Source organism: Perognathus longimembris, chromosome 6 (genome assembly GCF_023159225.1).
Source record: "Perognathus longimembris pacificus isolate PPM17 chromosome 6, ASM2315922v1, whole genome shotgun sequence".
Taxonomy (NCBI): Eukaryota; Metazoa; Chordata; class Mammalia; order Rodentia; family Heteromyidae; genus Perognathus; species Perognathus longimembris.
The window spans coordinates 28,645,714-28,654,452 of NC_063166.1; positions in this window are offsets into that span (position 1 = coordinate 28,645,714).

The window sequence follows — 8,739 nt, forward strand, 5'->3', positions numbered from 1 at the left end:
AGTTAATTGGAGATGAGTCCCACTGACTTTATTGTCTGGGCTGGCTTCGAACTGTTATCTTCAGATCTCAACTTCCTGAGTAGCTGGGATTACAGGCAAAAGCTACTGGCACCTGACTTATTTTTTTTTAATCTTTGTTGGTTTTGAGGTTTTTATTTTTGTTTTATAAACTATAAAACCAAACCTCAGTGAGTTTGGAATGGAATCCAACTGGAGCTGATTTCAGCAGAAAAGAGGTTGTGGATTCAAAGACACCGGGAATCTCCCAGTAGCTCAGGAAGTGCTAGGAACTGGACAGGCCAGCTGCAGGGGAGGACAATGTGCCCTGAGACCCCAGAAGAGCTTCATGGGTCACCAGAAAGCACCAGGCCACTGCTGCTGTCACTGTTGTGGCATACGAAGGACTCTCCAGGGGGCTCTAGCTCCCACCCCTCCCCCTCCACCAAGGGTATCTGTGACTTGGAGTGGGAGTGGAGGCAGGCATATGGTTGGCCAGCTACCAGGAAAGGTCTGGAATTTTCTGTTTTACAGAGAGATATAGGTTCCATTTCAAGACATAGAAGGTAGGAATGTTCCCTAAGGAGATCACCACTGGAGTGCCATAAAAACTGAGGTGTCTGTGATTAAAACTGTGGAAGTAGGAAGCATAACTTCCCATAAAGGCAGAGAAAGATTATCAAGATACCAAAGGAAAAAAAGAAAAGTAATCAAGATAGAAGACAGATAAAGGGAGAAATGGGGAATTTCCTCGGGATGTAGAAACAGAGTACCACAAACTTACCACAACAGAATTTGAGCCAGTGCCAGTGGCTCACACATATAATCCCAGCTACTTAGGAGGCTGAGATCTGTGGATTTCCATTTAAAGCCAGCCTGGGCAATAAGGTTTGTGAAACCATTAACTACAACTAAGCCCCCAAAAGCCAGATGTGAAGCTGTGATTCAAGTTTTATAGTGCCATCCTTGAGCAAAACAAACTAACAAATACCTCGAGGACAATGGTGTTTTTGTTTTTGTTTTTGCCAGTCCTGGGCCTTGAACTCAGGGCCTAAGCACTGTCCCTGGCTTCCTTTTGCTCAAGGCTAGCACTCTGCCACTTGAGCCACAGCACCACTTCTGGCCATTTTCTATATATGTGGTGCTGGGGAATCGAACCGAGGGCTTCATGTATATGAGGCAAGCACTCTTGCCACTAGGCCATATTCCCAGCCCTCCTCAAGGACAATGGTTAGGCTCTGAGTTCAAGCCCCAGGATCAGCATGTGCATGCATACACACACACACACACACACACACACACACACACACACACACACACACACACACCACAATAAACCACCACACAATCTAAGGCCAAAGACAGTGGTGCACATCTGTAATGTTAGCATTCAGGGCACAAAGTTGCAAGGACAAGATGGGCCTTGAAGAGGTGACCCAGCAGGGTGAAGGGCACGGGCATGCACATGATGGGCCTACTGGCCTGGGATTGGCAGGGATAACAGGTCGGCATCCTGGGCTTCTTTCTGAGCTTCATTGTTTGGTCTGAGGAAGCACCAAGAGCTTTTTTACCTGTAATCATGAGCATATATGTTTTATCTTGGCAACATAAAGTGCAAGATTTGGTATGCCTTTTGTTTGTACATCACCTGTACAATTAAATAAATAAAATTGACCAGCAAAAAGCTAAAAGTAAATGTGTCTCCAGTGGTAGAGCACTAGCCTTGCAAAAAAAAAAAAAATGCTTAGGCAGAGCACCCAGGCCCTAAGTTCAAGCCCCCGTAAACAGAACAGGCCCAAGACTGTTGAGGTCCCATGGAGATAGGGAAAGCCAGCCCCAGAAGACACAGAGCTGTTTGCTCTGCTTGGGAACTGGGATGAAACAAAGGAAGACAAGCCTCTCCCAGGCACTGGTGGTTCATGCCTGTAATCCTAGCAGCTACTCAGAAGGCTGGAGGATCACAGTTCAGAGCCATCCTGAGAAGAAAAGTTCTTGAGATTCCATCTCCAAAATAACCATCAAAAGGCCAGGCTGGATGCTTGGCTCGAGTAATAGAACACCAACTAAGCAGGTTCAAGTCATGGTACTGATAAAAGAGACAGACAGACAGACAGACAGACAGACAGAGACCGAGAGAAAGCAAACACAACTGTCTGTGTCACCAGCTATGTATGCTCATATAAATTTGTCTCATCTTGTGTTTTCAGTAAGTATGTATTTGTTTTCTTTTCTGCTGAGTGGCATAGAATGACTTAGAAGCTTCCAACATAAAAGGAAATGTAATTTCCTTCTTGGAATAACAAGGCAGAAGCCAGGGTTTGGCAAAAGATTGCATGTGTGGTCAAGTAAACTTTACCTCTTGGAACTTCAATTTCTTTACTTGTAAAGTAAGGCTAATACATTCATACCTTCCTTCCCTATCATTAAGACATGGGGTTCAATAAAGACAGTGGAGGACAAAGAACGATGCAACACAAAGGTACAGTTCAACCTGAAGGCTTGTCACTTTTCTGACATTCCCACAAGTAGATGTGTGGGCTTTGGTCTCAGTTACCCCTTGGCCATTCATTTTCTGAAAAAGTCTAGGTTGTGGAGATAGGAGGTTAAAGTACTATGTGGAAGAGCTTCTGTTCCCCAGATTCCAGTCCCTCATGAGTAAGCATCAGAGACTAGAAATGGTAGCACCTGGCCTGCCTCCATGTGAGAATGTCCCGACGTGGCTGAACAGCGCTGCTTTCTGTTGTTCTGGCAAAAAGGACACTTACCAGAGTATTCCACTTTGGGCAGTGACTTATACACACACCCTAGAAGCTTCAGATAACACACTTCTGGTTCAGAGCAGAGTACCAAATACTTAACAAACCACCAACACTCTTTTAAAGCCCACACACTCCTGATGCCACAAGAATAGCTGTCCTTTCCTGCTAACTCTTGAAAACTGTCGCCACCTTGTGGTCAAAGGCTGCTGTTCTGACAGCCTGGGACCAGAGCAGACCTTTTCAAAAGCTATCAGGAGGGAAATGGACACAGAAGCAACAGAACATATGAGGGGCTTGCAAAATAGGAATCTTATTAAGATATTCTTTGTTGATGAAAGGAAATGAAAGCTGTTTCTAAGCAATGCTGATAAGACTAGAAACAGGCTGCTTGGGTTTTAGATTCTCAGATTCCAACAAAAAGATTAGATATAGGTAGCTTGCAGGTTAAAATCTTTTGATTCAATAGAAGTGCTACCTTCTATTGAAACATTGGTTGATTAATTCAACATAATGGAAATGATGACATTTATGCAAAAAAAGTACTAACAAATGTTCAATCCTGTGAAGGCACTTTCTGGAATGGGTGTGGGGCTGCTCAACAAAGCTTCTCTGAAACCTGTCATTTAGGGCTGACTTCAGGAGTGACCAAAAGGTGAGAAGAGAGGAAGCAAAGGTTTCCAGTGGGCAGAAGAACCCAGTGATGGAAAGTCTGGGTACCAGAGATGGACTCCCATCACTGAAATGTGAAATGAGGTACAAGCTGATACTGGAGAGGCTGGCAGGGCATAGGGCATGCACAGGACCTTTTGCCAAGAACAAAGGAAAATGCCATATTATAAGCAGAGAGGCAGCAACCTTGGGTTTCACAAGTCACTAGATAATAATGAAAAGAGTAGGAATCAACTATAGCAAGACAGCCCACATCTAATCCATCATGCTGTTACACTGACTCCCACAATCTGTCCTCTCTACCAAAAGCCTGGCATGAATTCCCATCATTTTGTTGCATGGACTCCGGCAATAGCTTCCTAGGAACATGATTTCCAATTGCTAGAATGCAAGTGAGCAGGAGCTGGAAGGGGGTACTCAGCATTCACTGTGCATAACTGTACATGTATTAACTGTACATGTATTACCTCTACTGATTCATTTTATCCCCACAGAAAGCCTATGAAATGAAGGCCACTGTTACAAAAACCCATCTAACAGACCAAATATGGGACATCCAGGAATCTAATTTTGAGACCACACATATGAGGAAAACACATAAAAATGAGAAATATGGCTCCAGGAGCTACTTCAGAAACACAATCCACAAGGCCTGATGTGTCAGACAGAAGGCAGCAGACATGGCAGCGTCAAGGGTGACACCTGGGCTGCCTACCTAAGCAAATGGGAGAACAGCAGATTGGCAGGGCTCATAAATTCGACCCTGCGGTGTCCAGTATGGCCAGCATTTAAGACAGGCAAACGGCTATTAGGAAGGCAATATCGTGTGGGCCCTGATGAAGTGTGTAGCTACCCAAAGGCTCAAAGTTGAGAGCAAGAAAGTAGAGTCACACCAACAACTAACTTAGTGGGGTCTGGAGAAGAGAAAAAAAGATGATGCTTTTCTTTCATTATTCTAATATAGTATATGGAGTTGCTATGCATGGTGGTAACTACTTATAATTCCATAAGTCAGGAAGTATAGGCAGGAGTGTGATGAGTTGGAGACCAGCCTAAGCTACATAGTGAGTTCCAGGCCAGCCTGGACTATGTAGTGGGCTCCCCTCCCCCATCACACACATATACACGTTTATTGTGTATATATATTATATATAATAATATTAGATATTTATATTTTTGACAGTCCTGGGGCTTGAACTCAGGGCCTGAGCAATGTCCCTGGGTTCTTCTTGCTCTTCCTCTTGAGCCACAGTGCCACTTCTGGCTTTTTCTGTTTATGTAGTGCTGAAGACTGGAACCTAGGGCTTCACGCATGCTAGGCAAGCATTCTACTGCTAAGCCACATTCCCAGCCCCTTATTGAGTATATTTAACTATTGAAGGGAGCTGCCTAATTGATAGGAAGTGATTGTATACAGAAAAGAAATCACAACTCTATCAATCCTGATAGCAAGGTTGAGAGATGGAGCCCAAGGCACAGGAGGAATTCATTTAGACAGGGGATTGGTCCTCAAAGCACCAGGAAGGAACGGATGGAAGAAGATATAGACAGGTGTGTGCGGTCTATGGAAGGTAAGTGGATTCCAGATTGGTCTCAATTGCTTCTAAAGTGTCCAGTCCCTGCCAGAGTGAAGAACAGAGTACTAATTACTATCTTGTGTGCTCACACAGCTCTCTTCCCACCAATCACTTCTATATTTAACTACACTTGTTCCCAAGCCTGCTTAGTCCAGTTGCTTCTGATATTGTAATGTTTCATGAATGAAATAATGTGTGAAGTGTATGGCTGTTTCCATGGAAACATGGTTTGATGCTTTGGGAAAATGTGACAAAGGCAATATACAAAAGATTCCATCCAGCTAGGCCCGAGTGAAGCAGTTTTAAAATATGCCTATACTTTACAGTTAGTTATAAAATATCCATGCTGGGTAGAGCATAAAAACTAGTACAAAATAGAGCCAAGGTAGCATAGAGGAGATAGTAAAAACAAATATTCACAAGATTCTATTCTTGTTCGAATTGTGAGACAAAACACTGTTATACTAGGGATTAAACACAGGTATTTTTGAAGTGTACAAAACATGGAAATAGCCAGACTCTGGTGTATCACACCTACTCAGGAGGCTGAGATCTGAGGACCATGGTTCGAAGCCAGCCTGGGCAGGAAAGTCTTGTGAAACTCTTAGTTCCAGTGAACCACCAGAAAACTGGGAAGTAGAGTTGTGGTAGAGCACTAGACTTGAGAAGAAAAAGCTACCTTGCATTCAAGCCCCATGACAAAAAACCAAAACCAAACCAAAACATGAAAGCCAAGTGCACTTCTTAGGTCTCTCCTTCCCTTTCCCTGGGAAAATCTTTGATATTGTTTCAGTTGGATTTATATTCTCATAATTGCCCTATTTGGTGCCAACTCATGCCTCTCACACTAGTTTTACAAGTTGGGTAATTCTTAATGATTAAGAAGTACCTCAAATTCCAATACATGTTCCCCAAACTGGGCTTCCCATCTCCTTATGTCCAATCTCAAATCTGTTTCTTCTATATTCCTTACTCATTGTGATCAACCTCAAGCTTAAATGCTGAAGCCATCCTTCACTTCTATTTCCTTTGCCTCTAAGGTCCAATCTCAAGTCCTATCAATTCTTCATCCTCCAACTCTCCATGACTATTACTTCTTCCCAGTCTGACACTAGTTCAGTTTACTTGCTTGGACCTGTTAAGACACCGTCTCCACTGGGATTGTGATCTGCCCTCAGAGATGGTAGCATGGGCTTTCTAAGCCATCTGCACTGCTCAGGTGCCTGGAAGAGTAGTCATTCAGTACATAAAGTGCATCTGTGCTCACTCCATTTAAGATATTTCAATCTAGGCATGGTGACACATCTGTAACTCCAGCACTTAAGGCTGGTACAAAAAGATTTTAAGTTTGGCCAGCCTGTACTACCTAGTGAGGCACCATCTCAAAATAAGAAAATTTCAGTATTGTTACATAGGATTTAAACTTCAAAGCCTGATGTTGTGTATACGTCTTTTATTGCCTAGACTTCATTCATCTCTAGTCCTAAATCAGTGTTCCCATCTGCATTCTTTATTCTACTTAAAAACTAACTTTCTAGAGTTCTCTGAACAAGGCATCTTTCCATGACCCTCCCTTTGTAGATGTGGCTTTTTCACCTAAAATCCTCATTGTCCACCTTGAAATCTCCTCCTCCAAGATCCTTAGTGGAGCTTGTGTTGTCCTTCCTACTTTCCTCCATACTTAAAGTTCTCCATAAACAGCATCATTTTAATTTACAGCTGAAGTACTTTCTCATAAATAATGTAACATGTATAAGCACATGGCCTGTTGAAGTACGAAGGGGAAAAAGAACTTCTTCCATCAGTAAACTTCCTCCTCTCAAGAGCCACCTAGCATCTCAAACCTTAATTTCAGTTCTCCAAGTCCCTGACCTGCCCCCTAACTCACTGTCATCTTCTCCCCCAACTCCAGCCCATCATATGAAAATATTAGTGGCCATGTTGATGGTCCAAGGTGTCTGACTCCACTCCCCCTTCCTGTCTATGCTGCATCTGGTATACTAGCTGAAAACTCTTTCCCCCGCGGAAGTCCTAGTGTCCACCTCCAACTTCATATTCTATCCACCATACATGTTTCCTACCTTAAGCCCTAGCAAAATCCACCCCTTGATCCAATCTATACTCCTTGTAGTTGAACACAGCTGAAGAAAAGTCACAACCATTAAAATCCATGTTTTTTTCTCAAATGGGAGGTCCAAGGCCTCCCCCAATGTTATTTGGCTTTACTCAGTTTCCTCAATCTTCCTCAAGACTAGTCCTCACAAAAATGTGCTTTATGGTAAACATTACCAAAATAACCCTGATGCTACTGTATGAGAAGGTAAAAAGACTAAGTATGACCAATGCACTCATACAGCTCCAATGCTATAAGCCCTTCAAGTTCTATATCGATTACTTCCACAGCACTAAGGGGCACTGCAACCCTCTCAATTAGATTTTATACTTTAGAAAAAGTATACACCATTAGTCATGGTTAATTTACCCACTTCATTGGATTAAGAAATGCTTGCAAAGCACTCCTTTGGGTGCTAGGGAATCTCCAAGACACAATGAAACCATGAGGACATTGAGCTAATAATGGACTCCAAATCTGCATAGATTGGAAGGTGAAGGAACTATGAGAGGTGGGGCCTGGTTAGAGAAAGCAGGCCATTAGGGGTGTGTACTTGGTATAGGGCTGTATCTTGTCCCTGCCCTTTCCGGTTACAGTTCCAGTGATTTAGGTCAGCCACAATGTGACCTGCTCCACCACAGCTTCCTTCCTAGCCATGAGGGACTGAAATCTGGAATCCTTCCCCTGAGTTGTTTCTGCCAGGTATTGGGTCACAGTGACCAGCAAAGAAATCAATACAATTAGTCAAAATGGCTGTTTTCAAATCCCTTCCTACTCAAGTGCCTTCCATACTTATTATCCTTGATAAATGATACACACACACACTTATTTTCACTTTATTTTGTATATTTTAAAGTGAAAGTTAAGACATACAAACCACAGCTTTAGATTTAGTACTGACCACTTTAAAAACAGAAACTGATTGTATACACACACACACATACACACACACAACTCTAGTTCCTTAGAACCTACTTGTCAAGCAGCAAGATGGCAAAGCCACCAGAGCCAGCAGAGGGCTACTTCAAGGAACCAGCAGTATTCGGTGAATGGTTATGCATAGGTCCAACTTGGAGGGAGATGTTACTCTTCCCAAGACAGGTAACTCATGTACACTAATAGGAATTTGCGACCTTTACTACTAGAAGATGAATGTTGCTCTTTATTCTTTAAGTTTAAAGCCCTGGGATACTATAAAAGCAGGACAATACAAGGTGATTTAATTCTAAACTCCATTACCAAGCACTATTATTCCAAGTGTTGCGTGAGAGTCTGTATGTTTTGATAACCATACAAGCTTCTTAAAGTCCACTTCAAATATTTATTTATATTATCACTTAACCAGTCAAAGTCTTGTTACATTTGCTTACAAGAAACACGAAAAGAAACTTGTGGAGAAAAACCTGACTTAAAAAAAGATGGCTTTGTTGACATAATTTGTCTTAAAAGGAAAATGCACTGCTTTCAAGTCTTTCAACATGTTTTCGAAGCCATAGATAGTAAATCCATTACTTTATATTCCAATCATTTCAGCAAAGTATTGTAAAGTGTTTCTTGGGCCTAAATACAGAAATGTGTCAGCATATGTGTAAGATGGCGATCCAAGACAAAAGATACTGGTTTC